Raw genomic sequence first — 13936 nt, forward strand, 5'->3', positions numbered from 1 at the left:
AGCCAAGATGGACAACTTGAAGGTGACCCGTGGTCCAGATGTCCTGACACATCAACCTCCCAAGTAAACATCTCCCGTGTTCATCACATGGGGATGGATGGCTAATGGTTAGTAAGATACGTAGCTTTACACCCCTGAACAAGTTTAAAACATTCTGCAAAATGAACTTGGCATGTCGAAAGTTCCAAAACCACACCAAGTTGGTCAACTTTGGCACTTTTTTGAGTCAGATCCAGAAGGTTTTCTTGATTTTATCCTAACCCAAGATGAATGATTGGTCTACCACTTTGAACCAAAGTTAAACAGCCAAGATGGACAACTTGAAGGTGACCCGTGGTCCAGACGTCCTGACACATCAACCTCTCAAAGAAACATCTCCCGTGTTCATCACATGGGGATGGATGGCTAATGGTTAGTAAGATACGTAGCTTCACACCCGCGAACAAGTTTAAAAAATTCTGCAAAATGAACTTGGCATGTCGAAGCTTCCAAAACCACACCAGGTCAGTGAACTTTGGCACTTTTTTGAGACAGATCCAGACGGCTTTCTTGATTTTATCCTAACCCAAGATGAATGATTGGTCTACCACTTTGAACCAAAGTTAAATAGCTAAGATGGACAACTTCGAGGTGACCCGTGGTCCAGACGTCCTGAGACAACCACCTCCCAAGGAAACATCTCCCGTGTTCATTACATGGGGATGGATGGCTAATGGTTAGTAAGATACCTAGCTTCACACCCCTGAACAAGTTTAAAACATTCTGCAAAATGAACTTGGCATGTCGAAGGTTCCAAAACCACACCAGGTTGGTCAACTTTGGCACTTTTTTGAGTCAGATCCAGACGGCTTTCTTGATCTTATCCAAACCCAAGACGAATGTTGGGTCTACCACATTGAACCAAAGTTAAACAGCCAAGATGGACAACTTGAAGGTGACCCGTGGTCCAGATGTCCTGACACATCAACCTCCCAAGTAAACATCTCCCGTGTTCATTACATGGGGATGGATGGCTAATGGTTAGTAAGATACCTAGCTTCACACCCGTGAACAAGTTTAAAACATTCTGCAAAATTAACTTGGCATGTCAAAGGTTCCAAAACCACACCAGGTCAGTGAACTTTGGCACTTTTTTGAGTCAGATCCAGAAGGTTTTCTTGATTTTATCCTAACCCAAGATGAATGATTGGTTTACCACTTTGAACCAAAGTTAAATAGCCAAGATGGACAACTTGAAGGTGACCCGTGGTCCAGATGTCCTGAGACAACCACCTCCCAAGGAAACATCTCCCGTGTTCATCACATGAGGATGGATGGCTAATGGTTAGTAAGATACGTAGCTTCACACCCATGAACAAGTTTAAAACATTCTGCAAAATAACTTGGCTTGTCGAAGCTTCCAAAACCAAAGCAGGTTGGTCAACTTTGGCACTTTTTTGAGTCAGATCCAGATGGCTTTTTTGATCTTATCCAAACCCAAGATGAACGTTGGGTCTAACACTTTGAGCCAAAATTAAATAGCCAAGATGGACAACTTGAAGGTGACCCGTGGTCCAGATGTCCTGACACATCAACCTCCCAAGGAAACATCTCCCGTGTTCATCACATGAGGATGGATGGCTAATGGTTAGTAAGATACCTAGCTTCACACCCTTGAACAAGTTTAAAACATTCTGCAAAATTAACTTGGCATGTCAAAGGTTCCAAAACCACACCAGGTCAGTGAACTTTGGCACTTTTTTGAGTCAGATCCAGAAGGTTTTCTTGATTTTATCCTAACCCAAGATGAATGATTGGTTTACCACTTTGAACCAAAGTTAAACAGCCAAGATGGACAACTTGAAGGTGACCCGTGGTCCAGATGTCCTGAGACAACCACCTCCCAAGGAAACATCTCCCGTGTTCATCACATGAGGTTGGATGGCTAATGGTTAGTAAGATACGTAGCTTCACACCCATGAACAAGTTTAAAACATTCTGCAAAATAACTTGGCTTGTCGAAGCTTCCAAAACCAAAGCAGGTTGGTCAACTTTGGCACTTTTTTGAGTCAGATCCAGATGGCTTTTTTGATCTTATCCAAACCCAAGATGAACGTTGGGTCTAACACTTTGAGCCAAAATTAAATAGCCAAGATGGACAATTTTAAGGTGACCCGTGGTCCAGATGTCCTGACACATCAACCTCTCAAAGAAACATCTCCTGTGTTCATCACATGAGGATGGATGGCTAATGGTTAGTAAGATACGTAGCTTCACACCCATGAACAAGTTTAAAACATTCTGCAAAATAACTTGGCATGTCGAAGCTTCCAAAACCAAAGCAGGTTGGTCAACTTTGGCACTTTTTTGAGTCAGATCCAGATGGCTTTTTTGATCTTATCCAAACCCAAGATGAACGTTGGGTCTAACACTTTGAGCCAAAATTAAATAGCCAAGATGGACAATTTTAAGGTGACCCGTGGTCCAGATGTCCTGACACATCAACCTCTCAAAGAAACATCTCCTGTGTTCATCACATGAGGATGGATGGCTAATGGTTAGTAAGATACGTAGCTTTACACCCGTGAACAAGTTTAAAACATTCTGCAAGATGAACTTGGCATGTCGAAGGTTCCAAGAAAACACCAGATTGGTCAACTTTGGCACTTTTTGAGTCAAATCCAGAAGGTTTTGTTGATCTTCTCCGAACCCAAGATGAATGTTGGGTCTACAACTTTGAGCCAAAGTTAAACAGCCAAGATGGACAACTTGAAGGTGACCCGTGGTCCAGACGTCCTTACACAGCCACCTCCAAAAGAAACATCTCCTGTGTTCATCACATGGGGATGGATGACTAATGGTTAGTAAGATACGTAGCTTCACACCCGCGAACAAGTTTAAAACATTCTGCAAAATGAACTTGGCATGTCGAAGGTTCCAAAACCACACCAAGTTGGTCAAAGTTGGCATTTTTTTGACTCAGATCCAGACGGCTTTCTTGATCTTATCCGAACGCAAGATAAATGTTGGGTCTAACACTTTGAGCCAAAGTTAAACAGCCAAGATGGATAATTTTAACCAAATGGAAACATGCATGGCTTCTTGTACCACTTTTCTAAATCCTCAATTCTATACCCACTGTGGATTTATCAGGAACAAAAGCCCAGTTAGCACTAGTAAAGGTTGAATTCAACACAGCCCTCCTCGTGTGTTTTGCACATCAGGGTTGTTGGTTTTTTTGTCACGGAATGTGCTACTTTGACAGGAAAAACAGACAAAACAAATGTCCACTGGTTCTACAAATGATATCGCATGACACAGCAGCCACAGAAACAATGTGGTACTCGCACCAAGGGTCAGTGCACCTTTAGATCATTTAATTCTCCCCGCGCCAGGATGTAGCCATCTGTTCCAGTACAGTAAGCCGACTAATCAATCTCTTTCTCCCCTTCCATGTTCCCCTTGTATTCCAGATGCAGACCTCCGTTCCCACGTCACGAGCTGTGTGTCTCGTCTCCCCGTATTCCCTCTGTTTCCCTGACTGCCTCTTGGATCTTGACTTCTCGTCTGGACACGGACCTTCGACGCCTCGCTATAGCCCCGACTTCCTGCCAGTTTCACGGACCTCTGAGCTTGCCTTGGTTCCCTCCCTTGGACTTCGTCGCTCAACACTCCAGGTAACACTCAAGCAGTTAAATCCTACACATAGTCTCACACATTTTGGATTATTTACACACTCCATTCTATTGTGTATATATTTATTTTAATAAATATAGCTAAAACTACGTCCCTCCTGTCTGAGCCGTCTTCTTCCTCCTGTACACTTAACACTTTTGGCTTCATAAGTCAGATAAATATGATAATAGCTTCAATATAGAAGCAACTTACTACTAAGTAGCATAGTACTCAATAGTACTTTTTGTCCTGGGCATGACGTTAAAGTGCATCCGGTAGTGGAGGCTCCTCTATGGGGTCTTGGGGCACTAGGAGGTTAACCGTTTTACCACTGTTACCCCAGGTGGCTCTTGGCAAAGGCCTAGTACCTGACTGCCCCCTAGCCAGGGATACGGTGAAGACCTCAACGACGGAAGACGGTAGATTTAAGAACTACCACAACGGCAGAGGAAGGCTGCAGCAGAAAAAGGGTCCCCAGTCGTCTTGAACTCCCTGCCGTTGGACTCTGACCCAATTCTGTCAAGGATCGTCTGGTGACTGTCTGTGCACAAGTCTCCCCACGTCAAACCAAGTCACGCACAGGCATCCTCCATAAAAGGATACACCCCTACCAGGCGGATCGTCATAATTGTTCGAGTGACCGCCGATGATGATGACTCAGTGGCCTAGTGGTTGGACTGTCCGCCCTGGGATCGCCGGGTCGTGAATTTAAACCCCGGCCGAGATTATAAAAGACTATAAAATGACTACCCATGATGACCCATTACCTCCCTGCTTGGCACTCAGCATCAAAGGTTGGAATTGGGGATTAAATCACAAAAAATGATTCCAATGCTGCTGATACCACAGTGTGACAATAAAGATGCATCCGTTTAGCAGTCAGCTTCTAAAACCTATCACTCATCCTCTTTGTGTTCGGCCTCAAAAATATAGTGGATTATAATTTTTTTTCCCAAAGTAATCGTTGCTTCTCAGTGTTCGGGCTCAAAAACATAGTGGATCATATTTTTTTTCCCCAAAGTAATCAATGGTTCTCAAAAAGCGTGGCCACCGCTGCTGCTCACTGCTCCCCTCACCTCCCAGGGGGTGATCAAGGGTGATGGGTTCAAATGCAGGGAATCATTTCGCCACACTTAGTGTGTGTGTGACTATCATTGGTACTTTAAAGGCCTACTGAAAGCCACTACTACCGACCACGTAGTCTGATAGTTTATATATCAATGATGAAATATTAACATTGCAACACATGCCAATACGGCCTTTTTAGTTTACTAAATTGCAATTTTAAAATTCCTGCGAAATATTCTGTTGTAAACGTCGCGGAATGATGACGCGTATGATGACGCATGCGCGTGACATCACCGGTGGTTGCGGACATGTTCTTCCAGCACCGATCACGGCTAAAAGTAGTCTGTTTTGTATTGCATAATTACACAGTATTCCGGACATCTGTGCTGCTGAATCTTTTGCAATGTGTTCAATTAATAATGGAGACGTCAAAGAAGAAAGATGTAGGTGGGGAGCGATGTGTTGCAGCCGGCTGTAGCAACACAAACACAGCCGGTGTTTCTTTGTTTACATTCCCTAAAGATGACGGTGAAGCTTTAATATGGAACAGCGCGGTCAAGCGAACATGGTTCTCTACCACATGTCAACCGGTAGGTTACGGTGAGAAAATCGTGGTAATAAGTCGGCTCTTACTGTAATCAGCCAGCTGCAACTTTCTTGGCTCCTCCGTGGCTTCCCTCAGAGACACTGTCGGTCACCACACTCTCCTATAATCTCACTAAAACACTAGTAACACAATAAGCAGATAAGGGAATTTCCAGAATTATCCTAGTAAATGTGTCTAATAACATCTGAATCGCTCCCACTGCCCTCGTCTTCTTTCTTCTTCTAGTCCTTCACTCTCACTATCGTCATCCACGAATCTTTCATCCTCGCTCAAATTAATAGGGAAATGGTCGCTTTCTCGGTCCGAATCGCTCTAGCTGCTGGTGGCCATGATTTTAAACAATGTGAGGATATGAGGAGCTCCACAACCAGTGACGTTACGCGCACATCGTCTGCTACTTCCGGTACAGGCAAGGCTTTTTCATTAGCGACCAAAAGTTGCGAACTTTGTCATCGATGTTCTCTACTAAATCCTTTCAGCAAAAGTATGACAATATTGCGAAATGATCAAGTATGACACATAGAATGGACCTGCTATCCCCATTTAAATAAGAACATCTCATTTCAGTAAGACTTTAACTTTAACTTGTTTTCCACTCTATTAGTACTTTAAAGGCCTACTGAAACCCACTACTACCAACCACGCAGTCTGATAGTTTTTATATCAATGATGAAATATTAACATTGCAACACATGCCAATACGGCCTTTTTAGTTTACTAAATTTAAATTTTAAATTTCCAGAGAGTTTCTTCTTGAAAACGTCGCGTAATGTTGACATGTACTCGTGACGTCACGGACTGTAAGGAAATATGAGCGCTGCACACACACACAGCTAAAAGTCGTCTGCTTTAACGGCATAATTACACAGTATTTTGGACATCTGTGTTGCTGAATGCTTTGCAATTTGTTCAATTAATATTGGAGAAGTCAAAGTAGGAAGATGAAGTTGGGAAGCTTTAGCCTTTAGCCACACAAACACACGGTGATTCCTTGTTTAAAATTCCCGGAGGTGAAGCTTTACTATGGATCAGAGCGGTCAAGCGAACATGGATCCCGACCAAATGTCAACCAGCAGTTGTCGGTGAGAAAATTGTGGTAAAAAGTCGCTTCTTACCGGAGATCAGCTGAGCTTGCGCCGTCCATAAAGCTGCCGTCGACTTCCCTGAGACACTGGCGTCGTCACACCTGTGGACACACACCTTCAACTATCAGGTACAGTTAAACTCACTAAAACACTTGCAACTCAACAGAAAGATAAGGGATTTCCCAGAATTATCCTCGTAAATGTGTCTAAAAACATCTAAATCTGTCCCAATGTGATCGCCTTTTTTTTTTTTTCTAGTCTGTCGCTATCAATATCCTCAAACACAAATCTTCCATCCTCGCTTAAATTAATGGGGAAATTGTCGTTTTCTCGGTCCGAATAGTTCTTTTTGTTGGAGGTTCCCATTAAAAACAGGAGGATGTGAGGAGCCATCAACGGGTGAAGTCATCGTCTGCGACTTCCGGTAAAGGCAGGGCTTTTCTGTTAGCGACCAACAGTTGCAAACTTTATCCTCGATGTTCTTTACTAAATAATTTCAGCAAAAATATGGCAATATCGCGAATGGACCTGGTATCCCCGTTTAAATAAGAACATCTCATTTCAGTAGGCCTTTAAAAAGTTAGAAAAGTATCTTGCCGTCTTTTGTCGGAGTTTGATGCAGAAGATGCCGGCGTGTGACATCATTTACCGGATTTGTTTGCGGCTCCAGAAACTTACGCCGGACGCTGTCGCAAGATAACGGGAAGCTAATCTCTTCCCACGTCCAGTTAACCCGAAGATTAGGAGACAAATAGGATACTTGAAGGTGGAATGCAGCAGGTAATTATTCCCTCCCATCCTTCTCAAAGACATCCGACGTGCACACCTCTCGCCGGGTGCTTGACTTTGATCTTCAAAGCTGACCCCTCTCCCCCGCCCCCACCGCCGCTGATTGATGGATGGGCGCCACATTGACGCCTGCTTATCCGCCAGGCAAAGGGGGCGGGCGGGATGAATGAAAATGTCCTTTATCACGTGTGCATCGCCTCGTGAGGGATCGTCTTCCCTCGGCCAACACATTCATCCCTCAGCCGGCACATTGATTAACCACCCGCCTGAGTCCGTCAGCAATTATGACCTCATAGCTAATCAATCTACCTCTCGTCCAGGAGGGACCTGCACACACACACACACACACACACACACACACACACAAAACACACACACACCAGCTATCAACAGCCACTTTTTGTCCGAGGCTAAGGGATCATGGGAAAGTTTGTAAGCGCCACTAATGGTGTCACCTGGGACGCCGAGCAATTGGCGTGTCGGCCCGTCTGGTACCGCTGACGTGTCCCAGCTGTGTTTGGACGGATTAACGCGGACAAAGACAAAAGGTTGCCGTTCCTCGGTGGCTTTTATTTATCGTACCGCAATAAATTATCCCGACTTGATCGCCATAAATGCCGCGCTAAAGTGTCAGTAATGGTGTCATTTGTCATAAATCCTCATTGGAGCCAGTGTCCTCTGGAGTGGACATTTGTTTAGATTAGATTAGATGGATAGATTAGATAGTACTTTATTTATTCCGTCAGGAGAGTTCCTTCAGGAAAATTAAAATTTTCAGCACAATCCCATTCAAGATCAGACAAACATTACAGGGAGACAGAACAGGATCGCTGACGGGTCTGCCGGCTTCCAGCGCCCCTTACAAAAAAGATGAGATACAGGTAAACAAGGGGGGATGGGAGAAAAAAATAGAAGATTAGAATAAAAAATAAAACAATTAATTTAAAAAATCGGTCTTAGCCTGGGCCCTGGGAATGGGGGTGTAAACTGAGGCCAAGGGGAAAAAAAACAAAAAAAAAACTCATAGCCATAGTACACATCCCTCTTACATGTGTGTAAGAGGGAAACATCAAACATCAAAGAACACAGAAGACATTAAAGACATTAAAGCAATAGATACAACCAGACAGTCATAGCTGTATGTAGAAGTTCATCCATCCATCAATTTTCTACCGCTTATTCCCTTTCGGGGTCGCGGGGGGCGCTGGCGCCTATCCCGATTGTAGCTGAGATAGGCGCCAGCGCCCCCCGCGACCCCGAAAGGGAATAAGCGGTATAAAATGGATGGATGGATGGATGGATGGACTTCTACATACAGCTATGAATAGAAATTAAAAGAAACATATCCACTGTGGTGGCCTCTGTGGTGTTCCACGCCATCGTCCGCTGGGGTGGAGGGAGCATGACCCAACAAAGCAACCAAGAGAGCCAACTCCACTCTCGGCCAATGTCCAGTCCGCATGGATGAGCGAGGATACGTTTAGTTACAATATTAAAAAAAATATATATAATTATAATAATGATTTACTGAATTATGCATGAATAATATGTGAAGATAGACTTGGGGATGGGTACCTCTCACATTTGCATCCAGATGGCACTGATGGGGGCTTCACGGTGGCAGAGGGGTTAGTGCGTCTGCCTCACAATACGAAGTTCCTGCAGTCCTGGATTCAAATCCAGGCTCGGGATCTTTCTGTGTGGAGTTTGCATGTTCTCCCCGTGAATGCGTGAGTTCCCTCCGGGTACTCCGGCTTCCTCCCACTTCCAAAGACATGCACCTGGGGATAGGTTGATTGGCAACACTAAATTGGCCCTAGTGTGTGAATGTTGTCTGTCTATCTGTGTTGGCCCTGTGATGAGGTGGCGACTTGTCCAGGGTGTACCCCGCCTTCCGCCCGATTGTAGTTGAGATAGGCGCCAGCACCCCCCGCGACCCCAAAAGGGAATAAGCGGTAGAAAATGGATGGATGGATGGCACTGATGGGAATTGACTCAACTGTGCACATTTTCGCAACTTTTAAGTGTGTTGATGTTTTAATACAAACCCCAAAACCAGTCAAGTTGGAAAGTTGTGTAAATCGTAACTAAAAACAATGATTTGCTAATCCTTTTCAACCGATATTCAATTGAATTGACTGCAAAGACAAGATATTTAACGTTCAAACTGGAAAACTTAGTTCTTTTTTGCAAATATTAGCTCATTTGGAATTTGATGCCTGCAACATGTTTCAAAAAAGCTGGCACAAGTGGCAAAAAAGACTGAGGGAGTTGAGGAATGCCCGTCAAACACTTATTTGGAACATCCCACAGGTGAACAGGCTCACTGGGAACGGGTGGGTGCCGTGATTGGGTATAAAAGCAGCTTCCGTGAAATGCTCGGTCATTCACAAACAAGGATGGGGCAATTGTGGAAGAAATGCGTGAGCAAAATGTCGAACAGTTTCAGAACGACATTTCTCAACCATCTAATTTTATCAAAAGGTTCAGAGAATCTGAAGAAATTGCTGCACGTAAGCATAATAAACATTGAACGCCCGTGACCTTTGATCTCTCAGGTGGTAGTGCATCAAAACCGACATCAGTGTTTTAGGGATATCACCACATGGGCTCAGGAACACTTCAGAAAACCACTGTCAGTAACTAAAGTTTGTTGCTACATATGTAAGTGCAAGTTAAAACTGTACTATGCAAAGCGAAAGCCATTTATCAACAACATCCAGAAATGAAGAAGGCTGCGCTGGGCCCGAGCTTATCTAAGATTGACTGATGGAAAGTGTAAATGTGTTCCGTGGTCGGATGAGTCCACATTTCAAATTGTTTTTGGGGTACTGTGGACGTCGTGTTCTCCGTAACAAACAGGAAAAGAACCATCCGGACTGGTATAGGTGCAAAGTTCAAAAGCCAGCATTTGTGATGGTATTGGGGTGTATTAGTGCCCAAGGCATGGGTAACTTACACATCTGTGAAGGCACCATTAATGCTGAAAGGTACATAGAGGTTTTGGAGCAACATATGTTGCCATCCAAGCAACGTTATCATGAACGCCCCTGCTTATATCAGCAAGACAATGCCGAGCCACGTGTTACAACAGCGTGGCTTCGTAGTATAAGAGTGCATGTACTTTCCTGGCCCGCCTGCAGTCCAGACATGTCTCCCATTGAAAATGTGTGGCGCATTATGAAGCGTAAAACACGACAGTGGAGACACCGGACTGTTGAACGACTGAAGCTCTACATAAAACAAGAATGGGAAAGAATTCCACTTTCAAAGCTTCAACAATTAGTTTCTTCAGTTCCCAAACGTTTATTCAGTGTTGTTAAAAGAAAATGTGATGTAACAGAGTGGTGAACATGCCCTTTCCCAACTACTTTGGCACTTTTTGCAGCCATGAAATTCTAAGTGAATTATTATTTGTATTCTGTTTATTTTATATCTAACACAATTCCCCAACTCATATGGAAATGGGGTTTGTACAAGGAATTTAGGGATTTCACCATCTACCATCCGTAATGTCATCAAAAGGTTCAGAGAATCTGGAAAAAGTCACTGCAATGCCCGCAACCTTTAATCCCTCTGGCGGTATTGCATCAAAAAGCGACATCAGTGTGTAAAGGATATCACCACATGGGCTCAGGAACAATTCAAAAAACCACTGTCAGTAACTACAGTTCATCCCTACATCTGTAAGGGTGGGGAGTTTCAAAACTCTTTCCTCTGCACTTTTGAGTCTCATGTGCAAGTATTACGTAGTAGAATTGCAATTCCAAGAGGTTAGATGGCAGTGGTGTTTAGACTTTGGACCTTTTGCCTTAGCCAGGAAGTCGGGAAGTAGTCTTTGCCATTATGTCGAATGCGCCAGTGTTGTCTTTTGTTGAGTCCTACAATGTATTTATACTGTAAGGCCATGTCCACACGTACACAAACACTTCATTAACGCATATTTTTATCTGCGTTTCGGCCTCTTGTTTCACATGCAAACACAAACATTTTGTCATGTCTGTTGATCATGTTTTTGTTTGGCCATTTGCTGTTTTGTTTTTTGGACACTCAGTTCATGCTTTTTCACTCTTTTTTTGTCACCATAGCAACCTTTATTTTCAATTGTGTCATAATTGGAGTCTGCACCTGTTTTCACCGATCACATCTATTATTTAAACCGAAAGTTGCCAGGAAGTCAGCCTTGGCGACTTTACCTCTCTTCACTTCATGCCATTTGTCACTCATGCCGATTGCCTGTGTATCGGCTGGGGACATCTCTGCGCTGCTGATCTGCCTCCGCTTGGGATGGTTTCCTGCTGGCTCCGCTGTGAACGGGACTCTCGCTGCTGTGTTGGATCCGCTTTGGACTGGACTCTTGCGACTGTGTTGGATCCATTATGGATTGAACTTTCACAGTATCATGTTAGACCCGCTCGACATCCATTGCTTTCCTCCTCTCCAAGGTTCTCATAGTCATCATTGTCACCGACGTCCCACTGGGTCATTATTGTCACCGACGTCCCACTGGGTGTGAGTTTTCCTTGCCCTTATGTGGGCCTACCGAGGATGTCGTAGTGGCTTGTGCAGCCCTTTGAGACACTAGAGATTTAGGGCTATATAAGTAAACATTGATTGATTGATTAATTGATTGATAGTTTTGCTTCTTGCCATGTTATGTAAGTTTTGTTTATTAATGCCACAGTTAGTGTATTTTGTTTTTCGTCCATAGTTTTGCCTTTGTGCTAGTTTTTAATTTTTATAGCCAAGTTTTGTGTTTCCGCCCTTGTGCGCGCCTTTTGTTTATTCATTTTATTAGTGTTAAAATAAAGATGTCATTACCTTCACACCTTGCCCGCTCCAACTTTCCTTTGCATTCCGGAAAAAAAACGAAAAAACAAAGTCCACGCCTTGACACGTTTGTCTTTATAAACGCTGGTCAGGGTGAGGATTTTCAAAACCCCTCCCTCAGCGTTTGTACTCGTCCGACGTCGTCACGGTGGTGACATAATTTAGCAAATAACATTGCCTTAAACACACTAGGAGGACTTATTCAAAGGTAAACATACTGAGATTTTTATTCTAAATAATGAAAATATAACGAGCCCTGGCGACGAAAAATATATAAAAAAAGATCTATCTTGGGCTCCTTGTTTGATTGTACTGATGCTAAATTCATTGCACAAGTAATATATCACTATATTGATGATTAAATGTGTTTGAGCACTTAAACATTTAAGTGGTTTCCTTGGCTCCTTGTTAGTATGTGCTGCTTTTAAAGATGATGTGCACTTCACTGCACATGTAATACATCACCGTGTTGCTGATTAAAGGGTTAGAATTCCACGAGTGTCGGGTTTAAGCAGCATAAGCGCGTATGCGCACTTTAGGCACTTAAAAAAGATGCATAATATCCCCCCGGGCGGATATTAAATAATGTAGATGTCAGTGTATGTCTGGTATACCACATTTAACAGCGTATTATCGGAGGGAGGACAACCAAATCGAGTGGCTGCTTTACCAGGCTTCTGATTGGACAAAATGTGCAGGTGTCAAGTGTTTGTGAGAGACCGTTCTGAAACTACACTCGTGTTGCAGGTGTCATGATCCGCTACTTGGATCATCAATCAATCAATCAATCAATGTTTACTTATATAGTCCTAAATCACTAGTGTCTCAAAGGGCTGCACAAACCACTACGACATCCTCGGTAGGCCCACATAAGGGCAAGGAAAACTCACACCCAGTGGGACATCGGTGACAATAATGACCCAGTGGGACGTCGGTGACAATGATGACTATGAGAACCTTGGAGAGGAGGAAAGCAATGGATGTCGAGCGGGTCTAACATGATACTGTGAAAGTTCAATCCATAATGGATCCAACACAGTCGCCAGAGTCCAGTCCAAAGCGGATCCAACACAGCAGCGAGAGTCCCGTTCACAGCGGAGCCAGCAGGAAACCATCCCAAGCGGAGGCGGATCAGCAGCGCAGAGATGTCCCCAGCCGATACACAGGCGAGCAGTACATGGCCACCGGATCGGACCGGACCCCCTCCACAAGGGAGAGTGGGACATAGAAGAAAAAGAAAAGAAACGGCAGATCAACTGGTCTAAAAAGGGAGTCTATTTAAAAGCTAGAGTATACAAATGAGTTTTAAGGTGAGACTTAAATGCTTCTACTGAGGTGGCATCTCGAACTGTTACCGGGAGGGCATTCCAGAGTACTGGAATCCGAACGGAAAACGCTCTATAGCCCGCAGACTTTTTTTGGGCTTTGGGAATCACTAATAAACCGGAGTCCTTTGAACGCAGATTTCTTGCCGGGACATATGGTACAATACAATCGGCAAGATAGGATGGAGCTAGACCGTGTAGTATTTTATACGTAAGTAGTAAAACCTTAAAGTCACATCTTAAGTGCACAGGAAGCCAGTGCAGGTGAGCCAGTACAGGCGTAATGTGATCAAACTTTCTTGTTCTTGTCAAAAGTCTAGCAGCCGCATTTTGTACCAACTGTAATCTTTTAATGCTAGACATGGGGATGTCGTATTCTGTTTTTGTTCCGTCTTTGTATCGTGTTCTGTTATTTGACTTCCTTAGTTCCTGGTGCCACTTCCTGTTTTGTTCCGTCGCCATAGTTACACATTAGTGTCACCTGATGTCACCGGCCGGTATAGCTCGGTTGGTAGAGTGGCCGTGCCAGCAACTTGAGGGTTGCAGGTTCGATTCCCGCTTCCACCATCCTAGTCACT

This window comes from Nerophis ophidion, linkage group LG15 (genome assembly GCF_033978795.1).
Source record: "Nerophis ophidion isolate RoL-2023_Sa linkage group LG15, RoL_Noph_v1.0, whole genome shotgun sequence".
Classification (NCBI taxonomy): Eukaryota; Metazoa; Chordata; class Actinopteri; order Syngnathiformes; family Syngnathidae; genus Nerophis; species Nerophis ophidion.